The sequence below is a fragment of the Vanessa cardui genome, chromosome 11, assembly GCF_905220365.1.
Source record: "Vanessa cardui chromosome 11, ilVanCard2.1, whole genome shotgun sequence".
NCBI classification, from domain to species: domain Eukaryota; kingdom Metazoa; phylum Arthropoda; class Insecta; order Lepidoptera; family Nymphalidae; genus Vanessa; species Vanessa cardui.
In genome coordinates, this window is record NC_061133.1 from 14,620,743 (window position 1) to 14,637,366 (window position 16,624).

General features: G+C 32.2%; 1 protein-coding gene across 1 annotated transcript in view; it reads right to left on the minus strand.

Moving 5' to 3' along the window:
- Positions 1–16,624, minus strand: part of LOC124533844 (somatostatin receptor type 2-like) — a 118,347-nt gene that overhangs the window by 28,681 nt on the left and 73,042 nt on the right. Inside the window, exon 3 of the mRNA XM_047109381.1 lies at positions 14,320–14,451. The gene's annotated coding sequence lies outside the window, so the exon portion shown is untranslated. The remainder of the gene's footprint in view (positions 1–14,319; positions 14,452–16,624) is intronic.

Sequence of the window (16,624 nt, forward strand, 5' to 3'; positions counted from 1 at the left end):
CAAGGGTTTTATTCTGGACTAGTATTAAACTTACACTTTAACTTTGTGTTACTATTGTTTGTATTCGACGCGTACATGCTATATAAATAGAATATGGGATAATATAAAATGTATTTTTCATTCGTAGTTCAAATAAATCTCGTGACATCTGTATCGCGTACCACACTCTAACATTTCAGCTACCTATACCTTAACCTGTATCTTTCACGATCGTTTTCTGAAGTGAGTTTCGAATTTCTTTTCACAGAATAGATTTTCCGCAAAATATAGCGGCTGTTTTGTGCAACATTCGTTCAATCTACTTGACAAATCAATGATGACAGAAAGCATTAATTTGCCATTCGAAAAATTAAGATAAATAAATGTTTAACTAATAATCAACAGCGTTAAAATAGTTTGAACGTTTAAACATGTGTTATTTATTGGTGAAGGCCTTTATTTGTTATAACTTACAAGCTTACGATATTAAATATTGTTGTCGAAAGTGATGTATTGTCGATCATTCCGAAGTTTAAAGTAGATACATTTATTAAATACAAGTATATATTATTATGTTACAGCTTTCAAGAATTTATTAAGAATGTTTTACTTGATGGAGCTTTGTCTATCGCGTCTGATAGGTACCACCCACTCACCATATATTCTACCACACAACAGCAATAGCTAGTATTGTTGTGTTTCGGTTTGAAGCGTGAGTAAGCCAGTGTCTAAAGGCACAAGATATATACGAAATTAGTTCTTAATCGTGGTAGCGCAATGATTCTACAAGGAGTGTCTATGTAGTGACCATTAAGTAACCTACTTCCTACCGCCTAACTATAGCAAATAAAAAAGTGTTCCTAATTATGTTTTCTTTAATATTAAAACATGGCAGTTAAATAAACGTAAGTCGCTGTGGTAAAATAATAAAGGAATTAACGTCTAAGTACAATAAGTGCCGACGGTATAATTTTAACATAGGAAATAATATATGTAAGTATTATATTCATTAATAAGAGCTTATTAAGTATTATTTAGTATCATTTTCCTTAGTATTTTCTGCAACATTGTGATATAAGTATGAATTAAATAGATTGGTATGAAGATATAGGTATTCAGTTAGGTATTAATTGGATTCTCTTGGAAATATTTTTCAAGCAAGTGACGGAATTTTTCACCTGTCTAGACGGTTAATTAAAGAACCGCCAATGGTCATTTAGTGGACTTATAAGAAATACTTAGTGTGTACAAATGTATCAATAAATACAAGTTAAGCTTTAAATTAGAATCAATATTGCATATCTTTAAGGAACATGTTGTAAGGAAGGTCTACGGGACGACCAAAGATACGAAAGATGGATTGTATGAAATAAGAAATAGAAGAAAAAATTGGGATAAGGGCAGGAAAATGATGATAGTATATTTTTATCCCATTTTGCATTTCACTCTTACTAACAGTTAAAAGTAAAGAGTCTGTAAATGCACCACAGCTGCACTTAGGCTAATAGAGAAAAATGTGGTCACTGAAAATTAAGTTGCATACGCTTGGTAGGTCGTGCCGATAACTTTGCCTAGAAAGGGCAAGCGATCCACGCTCTGATCTGGGACTCTTTGGGACTCCACTCAAGCCTTCCCACGTGTATTTATTATCAACAAAGATAATACTTATACGAAAGGTGACAGTCCAATTAAAAATTCTGACTTAGTTGTAGACAGCTCCGCAGTATTTTGTGTTCGTGCCATTTTTCGCGTTTTATTTTTTGTTTTTGTTCGCTTCATTAACTGCAAAAATTTAAATTGTAATACATGTTATATAAATATATCTATACAACATATGACTACATCTTATTTATAATAAATAAATAATAGAATAATAATCTACTTTTGTTTTGTAATTACGTTGGATCTGTTGATGAGAGCCTGCGTGGATACCGCGTAGTTGAGTTATTACATAAGGCTAAATTAGGCAACGCAAACCTTATCACTTACTGTGTCACTTGAAAACAATAATGCCTCTTTTTTTTAAAGCTATTTTGTATTTGGCATAACATGATCAGTGGAAACTTACAAGCACTTACGTAAATATTATTACAAGAAATAAAACTAAAATGTACTTATTTTAAATCCATTTCACTCTACAAATACTATCCCCGAGTATTTCCACAAAGCAATTAGTAAGAACGAACCGCCATTTTGTTCTTCCGTCCACGCACGCCCCACTAAGTGCAACACAATAGAACGATACTATTGTCAATACGCTGCCAACTGATTCCGTACAAAAGGATAATCTGATTTTTCTAATTCTAATAGACAAGCGGAGTCTCCGTTGGAGAAAAGTTTTATTATATCGATGTTCTTATTAGCGACAGCGTCGTACCAGCTTTAATTACTTGCTATTGGCAGTCGTTATTAAAAATATATCTTTACTTTTAAATGCTTCTGTTTATATTTTACGACACGAATTCTCATACATATATCTAAAATATGATTATTTTATTATATTTTTGCTAGCGACGTACTCTAACTTCGCACGGGTGCAATGCTGATACTAAATATGCTACAGAATTTGTTTATTTACTTCATGACATTAAAAATTTCTTAAATTATCAGTAGGTAGGTATATGTATTATATACAAAAACCTTCCTCTCTAATCTCTCTATCTAGTAAAGAAAACCGCAACAAAATACGTTGTGTCATTTTAAGGATCTAAGTATACATACAGAAGCTTGAAAGACTTTGTAATGACTACTAATAACTACTAATACTATGTAATGAATAATAAAATATAAATGTACAAAATAAACGTATCTCTACTCGTACAGTGACACACAAAACAATATAAGATTTCCAAAATTTGTTCGGAAATGATTGAAATCATTTTTCCGTGTTTTAAATTATTCTGAACTAATTAAAGCTGAATTTATTAAATGAACAATTTCACTTTGGTTCTGTTAGGGCTGCTATCGAGTATTAGAAACGACGACATCGAAAAATAAGATTAGATCGAAAATAAAATAACATCACATAACATTTTAATTATTGAAGTAACAAATAAGCTCCTACCTACTTTTAAGATCTATCTTATAAAAAACATACACTAAAAGTATATTTTTAAAATAATTGCCCAGGTTTTCTCTACTTCGAGCATGTTGTGTAGTTTATCTCCTCAGATAAGAGTGTCTTGGATTGGCTTTTCTCCAATTAGATAGATGTTCTAGCATCTTAATTAACGAAATAGCTAGTCACATAGCTGGAGGCTTATGCGTACGACTTATTAGATGACTTTAGTTGAGCTAAACTATTCTTATATATAACCTTTTCATATTAAGTCTAATATATCAAGTAAATAGTAATTTATAATATTTTTCATTCTATTTATTTGTCCCATAGGCTTTTACGTCTTTTTGGAAGGGGCGGGAATCTTCAGGGAGAAAAAAGTACATGCGCTGTTTTTGAATATATTGTTCTTATAAAGCTCCGTAACATTCTTATTATTATTTTAATCAATGATATGACTACAATATGTGAGTAATTATTTGTAGAATTTTCGATGTTTAAGATATCTTATACTTTCTTAAGAAAATCTCTACGATACATGGTTTTAGGAAATTTAGAGAGTTGATAGCCCTAAGTCCGGCTGATTGTTCGCCCGAATTGACTCGCTTCCCGGACGGTGTTAAACAAATAATGACTTTGCGCTCGTAACTAGAATATTTTTTTACCGTATTTTTTTTCATTTTACACAAGAATTCTTTTTTGCATTGTTAGAGAGTTGTATTTTTAAATTTTAAATAATACAAATCGTGTTCCTTTGAATTCGAAAACGAATCGTTTCAACGCATATTACTTTTGTCGAGCGATTCAGATTTCGTAAATGTGGGTACATTTTATTTTTAATCATAATTGTAATGCTTCAAGTATTGTTTTTTTATACTGATATTTTATCTTATCTAACCTTTTTCTTTATAAATAATATTTTATTCACATACCGACATGTGTTTTATAGTAATAGATGGAAGACTGTTCCTCTTGGTTGAGTTGACGATCAAATTAAAATGATCATGTGATATATGCTATAAATGACGATCGTATGTATTATTATTCGAGTTGCTGTGGGGAGTATAGTTAGCAATAAACTAAGAAGCAATTTGACGTGTATTTCTATCTCAGATCATTTAAAATCATGTTTTTATTTACTCGAAGTAAAAATGACAATATGCCGAGATTGCCCAATGGTTAGAATACGTGCATCTTAACCGATGATTTCGGGTTCAAACCCAGGCAAGCACCATTATAATTGTGCTTAATTTCTGTTTATAATTCATCTCGTGTTCGGCGGTGAAGGAAAACATCGTAAGGAAACCTGCATGTGTCTAATTTCATTGAAATTCTGCCACATGTGCATTCCACCAACCCGCAATGGAACAGCGTGGTGGAATATTTTCCAAACCCTCTCCTTAATGGGAGAGGAGGCCATTAGCCCAGCAGTGGGAAATTTACAGGCTGTTACTTAATTTTAAAAATGACAAGATCATCTCAAGATGTTTTCACTTTGTCTCAAGACAATTTGTAGATTATATTAACGTCTTTAATATAAAATTCACGATCATCGTTTGTCTCCCCACCGGCCAATTAACAGCGTGACGGGAACTTGGACGAAAATTTAATCTAGTTTGGAAGTAGCACCGTGCCTTATCAACGAAATTTATTGTTTCTTGTTTAAGGTCAAATACTTGTTACTTATAAACTGTTCCGTCAATATTGTTAAGTTCAAAAAATAATACAATCTTACACGCAATTTTTTACTGTGACCTCAATCTTGGGCATTCAATATTCATAAGTGTATATCGTCTAATTATATTATAGTTTTTTTTTTTATATAATTAAATAAAAAAATATATATTAGTAAGAGGTTTTTATTAAAAGGGACTAAAAGGGTTTTAACTACTGAGTTAGAAAACGTAAATTTTAATAGCAGGTTCAAACTCAGTCGCGCTAAGTTATTGTGTATTCTACAAACATTCTGATGTCATAAATATGATTTGGATTTTATTAAAAAAATAAGTTAGTAATCCCGCTATAACAAAATAAACATAGGTAACCATGTTAATGGTTAAGAACCGAATTTGATGAAATTAGTCATAAAGCAAACTTAAACTACTACTATATATTAATTAATAAAAGTAAAATCAGACAAAAATGTAACTCGGCGCTCGCTCAAAGTAATAGAAGAAAAAAACAAACACTATGAGTCAAGGCGCTAAAGCAATGCGAATTAAAAACAGCTGGCACGAAGCAAGATTTAAATTGCTTAGATTGTCGTATATATCAAATATAATAAGCGCTCTATAATACACTAAACACAGACATTCGCTGAAAATATTAAAAACTAGAACCATATATTTAGACAATCTAAAATTAAAGCTGTCGGTGGCGCCCGCCTCGCTACACAAAGGTGGAAACTGTGAGGAATAATGGAGAACGTAGCTCTGTTAATAAAAACAGAAGTGCCGGCTGTGAGCAGTTTTTACGTGTCGCTATTTATGTTATGAATTTTTGCAAGGCGACGCGTAAAGAAGAAATATTTTCGTATGTATATTACTTTTTTTTACACTTAAACATATGAAATTACGTTCCACAACACTCGTATTTTCGTGTTGGCTAAAAAATACTATTAAACACACTCTCAAATACAAAGCAATTTATATAAATTACATTTTAAAGATGTCTCTTCGTAAATAATTTATGAAAAGTGTATTTTATTTTATTACCAAGGAACCCCCCGGCTCCGCGCGACTATTCATTAATCTATAAAGGAAGTGCAGTTAGTAAAAAAATAATATAAAAACGATTTGACTAATCGGTAATTGACGATAAACGCGATTATGATATTTCATACATGCCTTACAATATAGAGACAATATCAAAAACTTTTCTACTACTACAATTATCTAGTATATTATTTTGACGCATCTTGTAAAGTTTAGTTAGCGCTAAAAATGTAAGCGAGTAAAAATATATTTTTGGTTTAATCACCAACACACTCATTACTGCTAGTACAATATACATATACAGACCTTTATAAAATGTAAATAATTTCCCGTTTATTGCCCTTTCAATCAGTGAAAATATTAACAAAATCAGTCGAGTGATTCTGATGAAGAAACAGACAGAAACAGGTGCGACTTTGCTTTAAAAAATTATAAACGTCGATCATAAAGTTTTATTATCATATTTATAATAGTAATCCCGTCATAAATACTTCATAAAATAAAATGTGAATAGCATTATTGTTATTTAACGTTTTCAAAATGTTATTGTAAATGTATTGCGTTTGGAATGTCCGAAACGATTAGTGTTACAAATATAACAGTCACATAGCAGTGTCGTATCATATAAGAGTGCCTCTTACATTTTACATCATTATTGCTCAAAAAAACATTTAAATAACCTTGCTGAACTATGCTTCCATTCCTCTTAAGAAGAAGGAATGTTTAGGAAACCACGCAAAACGATATATATTGTTTAAAGTAGAGCATTGTTGTTGCTTAAGAACTTTATAAATACAATCATAAAATAAATGAATACCAAGTATTTTATTTATTTTACTTGGTGGTAGGGCTTTGTGCAAGCCTGTCTGGGTAGGTACCACCCACTCATCAGTTATTCTACCGCCAAATAACAGTACTCAGTATTGTTGTGTTCCGGTTTGAAGGGTGAGTGAGCCAGTGTAACTGCAGACACAAGGGACATAACAACTTAGTTCCCAAGGTTGATGGCACATTGACGCTGTAAGGAATAGTTAATATTCCTTACAGCGTCATTGTCTGTGGGTAATGGTGACCATCAGGTGGCCCATCTGCTAGTCCACCAACCAATACCATAAAAAAAAATTAAAATTCTCGTAGAATTAAAACAAATCAAAGAACTTTATCGATAATATCGTTGCTCATCATCAAGTCAGGCGCTCCGACGGCGTGCGTCTCTAATGCCTCACGTTCCCGACGCGCATACTTTAACCTCGTGTATTCGACAAGCAGGCGATTTTATTTTAAGCGAAGCGCTTCTCTTGAATAAACAAATAAGGTGGACATAAAATAATGACTTCAACGTCAAAACAAGTTCGGATACGGAAGGAAATTTGGACTGAGACAGGCCGTTCAAACATCTTAGATAAATTACGTCCCAAGATTTATTTTTGTCAACAGCTGAGATTACGAACTTAAATCTCGAGAAGCCATCTAAACTTTTTACATGTATCTTCAAGGAAGTGAAATTAATGTGGCAACATAAAAACCGACTTTAAACAAAAATGTAGTAGACACGTTAAATTAAAACAAGCTTATGTGTTTTATTTTTATAATAGTCTTGAGGGCGTTAAGATGACGCTGTAAGATGTTCATTTGAAGTGTAAACTTTTGCGATGAGACTTAAATTTAAATTAACCGTTTTCTAGAGCATAAAGTTCTTCTCCCACGCGTTACACGTACGTGCCCTTGTTTTATGTAATTACTAGATAAATATTTTTTTATTTGTTTTATCTTTGCAAGTATTAGTTTCAATATAACAGTAATTGATTATCTCGTTGGTTTATTGGCTCAGTTGTAGATCCGAGAGATCAATCAAGTCGGACCGATAAAATGTTATCAAGTTTTTGTATCAAGACATTCTCAGTATCAGCTCGAAGTCTGAAACTTGGTACTGTTTGTACTCTAACTCGGAAAGCACTTAAAGCTGTTATTCCGACATGTCAACTATTTACGTATCAAATTCAGATTAAAGAAATAAAGAATGCACAAGTGCTTGTGAAAAACAATATATCTTAAGCGGTTAGTCAAGTGACTAGTTTATCTTGAGCGTGACCGTTATGGTTACAATTGGTCAATAATATGTCATTAAAACATATCGTAAATCTATGCGTTTGTTAGTGTTCACGTGACAATTAAACCACAAACCAATTATAATGACATTTCACATTTAAGTAGTCTAGGACAAAATATTCACCACAAGCTATTGGTCAGTCAGGCGGTTTTGGTTGAAAAGAGATCCTTAATAGATAATATAAATCATGTTGCAAAGTGACTAATTGTGATAATAGATAAACACGCCCATCACAAACTAAGATTACGATCATTGGTTTAAAGAGTTCTTATAATTCATCTCCTCATCATTGAAGGAACACATCAGATTGCTCAGAACGTGAAGAGGATTAATCGAGTTATAGGATGTTTACAAACTTTTACTTTAAGATTTCGTTGCTATAAATTTTGAACAATCATGCATTTATTTTCTAAGATATGTCATACATGTAGAATCAGATCGTGTAGTATGTAACAAATGCTTAAGTTTAGCTTACTGTTCTTTGGTAGAAGTGATTGTGCAGTGTGATCCTTTTAGTTCTTCTTTTGTGTAAAGGTGATTAAGCCTCGTCTGAAAACGCCTTAGGTACTATAATATCTTTTTACTAGTTTTCGCCCGCGACTTTGTTTGCGCTGTAGGGTGTTAGTTGTCATGTGTTAGGCAAAAAGCCTATGTCCTTTCTTACAGTTCAAGTTTGCTTCATACCAAATTTCATCACATTCAATTGAGCGGTTTGTTCGTGAAAAAACAACAGGCAGACAGACAGACAGAGTTACTTTCACATTCATAATATTATATTACTATATATAGATTAGATTATTAAGTAAAAGTCAAAACTTTTCTGTACCTTTGTTTATCAACTATCATTCTTTTATAAGAATAGTTTATTTTTGATAGCATATAAAAAAGTTTCCCTTTAATTATTATGGTCGAATTCAGCCAGGGTGAACACTGTTGATATACAATTGCACATGAGTACAGTATGTAGCGAAGTGATGTGCGTTTTCCGCGGTCAGCGGTATGGAGCTCGTCTCAATGTTTATGCTGGCGCGAGCCTCGCCGCGGTTACAATGGACGAACGTAAACACATCATGAATGTTTAATGATCTAATAATAGCATTCAGCAAAACGCTATTAATAAATTCATACATAAGTTTATCTGTATTACTCGAGCTTATTTTTGTTAGCTATGCAAATTAACATTCTTATTTTAGTTAACGCGTGTGTTTATTCTGTTTTACTATAATTGTATGAGTAAATTTCCAGTTTTATTGTATACTGAGATTACTCTGTTTGTATAGTATATAATATAAGAGTGTATTCTGTAACGAAATCTCACTAATACTCGTGGTAAAATATTAAAAAAGAAATCGTACTTTTTATTTTAGAATATATGGTGAGAAATCGTAAATTTGTATTCGGTGATTTCGTTACCGAGTTTATATCTTTCCTTTTATGTAAAAGGAAGTATACATATTATGTACATTTTAATTAAGTAAAAAATGATTACTGAGTACTTACCAGGACTCTACTCGGTAGAATCTTCCGATCCGATACTAGACGTACATACAATTGCGTCTTGTATCAAGACAATCCAAGAGTAATTTTACTTAAGAGCCTACTTGACAGTTTATATCTATATTGTATTAGCATTTGAAATTGTCTCGAATTATGCTTTTCCAGATACTAATATAAGAGGAGCCACGTTAGAGATATGTTAGTCTACAACTGCTCGCTATAACATACAAGTACTCTTTAATTTGTCAACCTCATAATCTGATGGCCCCGCTATCCGAACGATCGGAGAGCACGCAGGACACTTTTTGTTATCTCCGAGACACGAGTACGCTGATGACCTTTGAACTCCGGCCTGACAAAATAACGGTTACACAAATCTATTGAATAAACTGAATGTGAGGTGAAACGCAAGACTTGCATTCTGGAAGTTTAAATTATATCGGCGAAGCATCTCGAATTCAACCGGTTAGTGCTGTAATTACCGTGTAAGGAGCTTCTCATCACTGCATTTATTTCAATATTAAATGAATATGGAAAATGATCTAAAATCATACTAATATAGACGGAATCATACAATCGTTTTGAGGACCTATAAAGAATATCTAACTGCGTTGAGATCTCTAGCTTTTAATTCTAAAATGTTTTAATATTTATTTTCCTTGAACGAATGCAGTTTCTGTAAATTTTAAACTAGCTGCTGCTCTACATCTATGTAATACGATTTCTTTCACAGAAAACACTCAGCCGAAGCAAAAATGGCCGTGTATTTTTTTAGCGATACAACTTTCAATTTATATAAAGTATCTTTGAGTCTAGTGACATAAATTGTGGATTAAATTTGAAAATTAACATATGAATAGTTATTTGTGTAAGATATACAGATACAAAAATAGTAACTGACGAATTTATAATATTAATTGAATAATTGCAACGAAATATTCGCATAAATATAACCATTTACTACAAACATATTTTTATCCTATAGAGCTGAGGGCCCAGTGGTTAGAACGCGTGCATCTTAACCGATGATTGCGGGTTCAAACCCAGGTAAGCACCACTATATAAATATGTGCTTAATTTGTGTTTATAACTCATCTCGTGCTCGGCGTTGAAGGCAAACATCGTGAGGAAGCCTGCATGTGTCTATTTTCATAGAAATTCTGCCACATGTGCATTTCACCAACCCGCATTGGAAGAGCGTGGTGGAATATGTTCCAAAACCTCTCCTTAATGGAAGAGGAGGCGTTATCACAGCAGTGGGAAATTTACAGGCCGTTTCTTTTACTTTTTTACAAACATATTTTTATAGACTTCGTCAGTTCAGCCGATGAAACAATTGGAAAGCATCTGAGTTGTAATCAATTTGGAAATATAGTATTGCTCTTTAAAAAATATCTTTAAAATATTTCAACCCTCCTCCTCCCAGAAGGAAGGTCTTACCCAACTACTTAGATACATTATTTTTTTTATGATTAGTCGGTTTAGGGTATTATTTACATGGGTTTGGCCAAGTCAAAATATATATCTGCAAATATACATATATGTTTATCAACATAGAAGCAGCGTGGTGGAATAAGCTCCAAAACTTCTCCTGCTTCTCTACAGATTTACCGACTGTAACTTTACTGCTAAGTAAATATGGAAAAGTTTTCCCAAGTCAGTATTAACACTTAAGTACTCTATAGATTTGTGTCGAAGCACGTAAGAGGCTGTAAAGATCATATGTATTCTCAACGCTATTCGGGACGAATTTAGCTTGAAATAAACAAGTAACTTTTTTTTCTTCTCAATGCATAAAATACTCTTTCGTAAACAAGATTGTAAAACACAGACTAAAAAGTTAGAGGAGAAGTAGGATCGTTGAAGTTACGTAATCATTTACGGTCTATAAATTCATTCATAACATAAAATGAATCAATTACTTCATTATTACTACACAAGTTTTTATAAGCTTTTATTTTATTAGCAACTGCGATTCGTAATCTTTTCTTGAGGGTTCAGTACATTTGTTTTTTAATATTTATTAGTATTTATGATAGTATGTATTCGAACGAAGTAACTAAGTGAAAATTTCAATGGAATATTGATTACGCTTATAAAGACAGCCACGTGATAAGCATAGATACAGTCGACTTAAGCTTAGTATTAATACGACACCCTTGACAATGGAATAATTGATTTAAGATGATTATTGTGAAGGATTAAAAAAATTAAATCTATAAGATAATTCGCTCGCGACTTCGTTTGAAGGAAGGCAAAAAAGTACGAAAATAAGCCTATGGCCTCCTTTGGAGTTAATGCTTTCAGTTTAGTGGTGGTGGTGGTCATTTTTCGTGCAACAGACATACAGATACACAGCTAGAGTAACTTTCATCTAGTCCTAATGAAATGTGTACAAACACTTAAATATTTAAAACTATAAAAAACTGATAATTACGACTTGCGTATCATTTAAATTAACTTATTTTAAGATCATTTAGTTCTGAATGGTATTCATTAATTTAAATTTAAATGTAAATGAAAAAAGGAAATATCTTCTTTTCTTATCTTACTGTACAGATACAATGGGTATCAGTACGAACATAAGTATAAGTACATGAAAATTCAAAGGATTTTTCTGGATTTGAAGTCGCAATCTTCGGCTCCAATCGGTTCGAATTTCATTCGAGAAATGTAGGCAATGGACTTGTTGTGATGCGCTATGTCGAATCCAAGCCTTTCGTGTATGCTATCAATTTAATTATAATCATATAATAATATAATATTTCACCTTCGCGTTCTGCGGTGAGATTCGAGTTCATATTTATAGATTAATAGAGGTGTTCCAATCTCGGGGTAATATTGGCTTTCCTAGAGCAATGAATGAATATTAATTATCTTCAAACAATAAATGTATTCAACTGAACCGAATACACATTTAGACATACACAGATTTCATTAAATTTAAATATGTTCATTTAAATTAAATTTCGCAGACAATGTAATACGAACCGTTTCGGATCTTCGCGTTCAACTGCCGAGACATCTCAGCTCGTGAATTGAAATGTACCATAAATTATGTACGGGAGTATTTTCTTCGCTGAGCATAATGACGCCGGCCTCACAATGCCGCTCCCCACTTGAAGGTCCCATTTTATCACAAAACACATTCCCATTCAGTTATTTTTACATCCATTGTTGTATTGTCACCCATTGTTGTATCCGTGCTGATCTCGCGCTGTTGTATCGACGTGCCAATGTGAACTCGCATAAACACTTTGTTGTTACTCTGACCCTGTGATATTCCTTGTATTACATTTACAAATATGTTTGTTCGCATCTATTTCAAATAGTTTATGAATAATTTATTTATTGTATTAACGTTAGATCATGCATATTAATAATGGAAAATTATTCGGCTTATTTACATTACAATTTGTTTCATTGTCGATGGAAATATATGTTTGTGATTGTTTATTACACGCGTGTAAGTTACTGTTTGATAATTTCCCACAGGGCTGACGCCTTCTATCTAGAATATTCTGCAATTGGCAGGTACAGGTTTGGAATTATTCTGTCCATACGTGGTGAGTCTACAGTACTATTTCAACATTCATATAATGCTAACACTTGCTTATTTGGTTTTGGAAACAATTTGTGAAATATGATATATATTGTTCTTTAATTATTACTTCGAATCGAATTTAAAATAATTTGTAATCTTGTAACACTCGTTTTAGAATTTAAGATTCATCGTGTTAGATAATTAAATTGAATAAAAAAAACCCTCAGATTGGAAAGTTGATTATACATAGATGAAGACGCATGACTTTAGAACTTTTACCTAAATGTACGTCATTTAAATAAAAACAATTATGCTTGTAAGATATATACTATTAATATGTATCATGTATCTTTTAAAACGTATTAATACGTTAATAAAAATATGCTTTATCAATTAGTCTCTTGCGAGTATTTTTAAAATATTATTTATACATAATTAAATTAAATTTTAAGTTGTTGATAGTGTCCCGTATTATATATTAAATTGTGATTTAAACATTTTTTTTAAATAATATTGAACACATATAATATTACGATATTTAATTGTTATTATAAATTTACTATGACGTACTTTTAAAGTATTCAATCATTGCATATCAATCTCTTACAGTATTGTTTTTATTTTACATTCTTCTAAACGAGTACAATGTAAAAGTTCCATAACTGTCACATAAGACATAAACCATTTAGATTTGTGTGCATTTACTTCAATTTTATTGCAAACAGAGCAACGTTACGTTTCTTTATAAACGCGGGACGTTATTTTACTGCATTTTTATTACGCGACCCGCTTTTAACAAACGTACGTCAGTCTTTGATGCCTCTGCCGTCCCTAACTCTGTAATATCCTTTTACTGTCTCAGGTAAACATTTTAATGCTTGCACTTCTGTAAGGCCTTGTAAAGAACTGACCTACTTATGAAATGACTTAATGGAACCGCGATTATTTGATGATGTTACACCGTTAATTTTTACTCGGGTGATAGATTCAATTAGATACATTCTTTATTTTGGTTAGTCTTTCACGTTCGCTGTTGATGTAGATATTATTATGTTTAAACTTGTATATGTATATAAGTCGAGATGGCCCGCATTGGAACAGCGTGGTGAAGTATGTTCCAAACCTTCTCCTCAAAGGGAGAGGAGGCCTTTAGCCCAGAAGTGGGAATTTACAGGCTGTTGTTGTTGTTGTTGTATGTATATAAGAGTATGAGTATAGCATTATTTAGCTAAGACTATCGCGCTTATATACATTCACGCGTACCATTTCAAGAGTCTAATTTAAAAGCGAATACGAAATATACTGGCAATTAATAGTAATAATATGCATAACACAATGCATATGTTCTACCAAATTAAAGGTCTCTACATTTATTCGCACAAATTAGTTAAAATTGAATGCAGTTAACATTGCTTACCATCTCAGGCGTTTCGGGTTCCGTAGCAGATCAACAAGCTCGCAGACAAGGCGATGCTATTAGATGTTCCCGGGATAGTCCACTGATTTCTTAACTTGTCGCCCAGACTTTCAGCCCTCAGAATTCCGTGCGCTGCAAATAATTATTTGTAATGAGTAAGAAAATTCATAAATGTTTTTGTGTTTGATTAATTGTGATAGTAATAATATTAATTACTATGGTTATGGTTGTTTAAACCGTCATACATTTTTTGAGAATAAATTGAGCACATCTATTTAAAAAACAATAATAATAGGCTTTTGTTTTTGTATATATATATTCGTTGTATATTGTGTTTCACGATACACAATATATCAATAAAACTGAGCTTATCCTGAATCAACCAATATTAAGCAATCCGAATAAGGTGCATGTAATAAAATTGGGAACTAAAATGCTATGTCCCTTGTGCCTGTAGTTTCACTGGCTCACTCACCCTTTAAACCGGAACTCAACAATACTGCGTACAGTTGTTTAGCTTTCTTTTAGTAATGAAAAAGCGCTTGTTTACAATTTAGCAAATATTTGGCTGCCTACAATTAATCAAATTAAAAAGCGCTTCCTCAAACATAAGCAAAGTAAAATAAACGTATTTTTATTCCAATAATATAATTTACAGGAATTTGTTTGTAAGATTAATTTATTTTAAATTGTATTCAACGAAATCGCTTTTCACGTTTATCCGTTTCCATGGTAACCCGCCTACTCGTAAGATTTCATCTGGTTTTCCATCTTATTCAGATATTTTATCCCACCCCGGCTTCATACGATCTTAAATTGAAGAACAAACATAACATGGAAAATACATGTTTTTCTGACCTGAATAATTGGAATTCTCAACTTTACTATAATACTCATATTTTAATTACACATATAAACCTACTCTTGAATCTGTTTGTTTATGAAGAGCGCATTAAAATCCGTTGTGTAGTTTAAAATATCTAAGCATACAGACAATGACATTGTGTTATACTATGAAGAGATTCATTTTCAAATTGAAATTATTCATCATTCTATATTTTGTTTAAGACTTTGCGCACGTTTTTGATCTACATATTATTCTATGCATACTCGTATGTATGTAGGAGTTTATGTATATGTTTTGGGTAAACTTTCTCTTATACTATTGAAAGTAGTAGTTTTGTGTTTATAATCTGCCGATGAAATCTATTTTATGTAGATTTCACGAGATAAAGTTATTTGCGTTAAATAATAATCAATCTTCTATATCTTACGAAATTGAATACATAATTGAATACAAAATACATCATATTCTACTGCTTTTCATGCATAGCTGGCTTGACTTGTAACTGAAACTGAAGGATATCATAATGTCTGGAAATTTAATCCGCTTTTGTTGTTAACTGTTGAAAGGAAAACAATCCATTAAACTATCTGATTCAAATTTCACGTCCATTAAATCTATAATTACATTTGTTTCCTTTAAGATCAATTACTAAACAATCCAATGGTATCCGGTGCGAATTACCGAAACCAAAATCCTTTAGGAAAACATAATATTAAAACTATTGAAAGATTTGGTTAAATAATTAAAAAAATAAAATAATTGCAGGATTAATAACAATGCCAAATTTGAGCGCAACGTGAACGTAACGTTTAAACGAAAACGTTTCTAACATTTCCATTCATTCATTTTGACCCATGAACACATTAACGAAGTTTAAGCTAATTAATCTAACAAGGATTGCTGTCATAAATAAGTCCACGTGTAACGTAACACGGTACCTGACTAGTGTTTCAGCGTTTCAGAGTAATTAACGCGTTTTAGTTTGTATCCGAGGCGCCATCCGCTTTTAATTAAAATAAATAGCGTAATTACAACGCCTGCTCTTTATTACATGTAGAGTTTTGACCTGTTCGGGTAGTTTGAATATTTTAAAATTTAATTAAGGACGTTTGTTTAGTTTTGTTTATCGCAACGATTAAGATTACAATGATATACTTTGTTCCTTATTTTCCATAATTATAAGCTTCAGGGCGTCAGTTCTCTACGTAGCATAACTAACTGCGTTGAACGTATTATAGCGCACGTGTACGCATGAACAAATCTTAATTTCGTATTTCCTCGTGCACATTAATGGGTCAGCAAATTCGACATGACGCTGTGCTTTCTGAAGCACGAGAATGAACATCTGACGTCCAGGCTCCTAGATGCTAATGAATATACATAATATGTGATTACAGAAACCCAATCCCTTCTTTATCTCGCCCAGGATAAGACCAGGCTTTAAAATCTGCTTGGAAA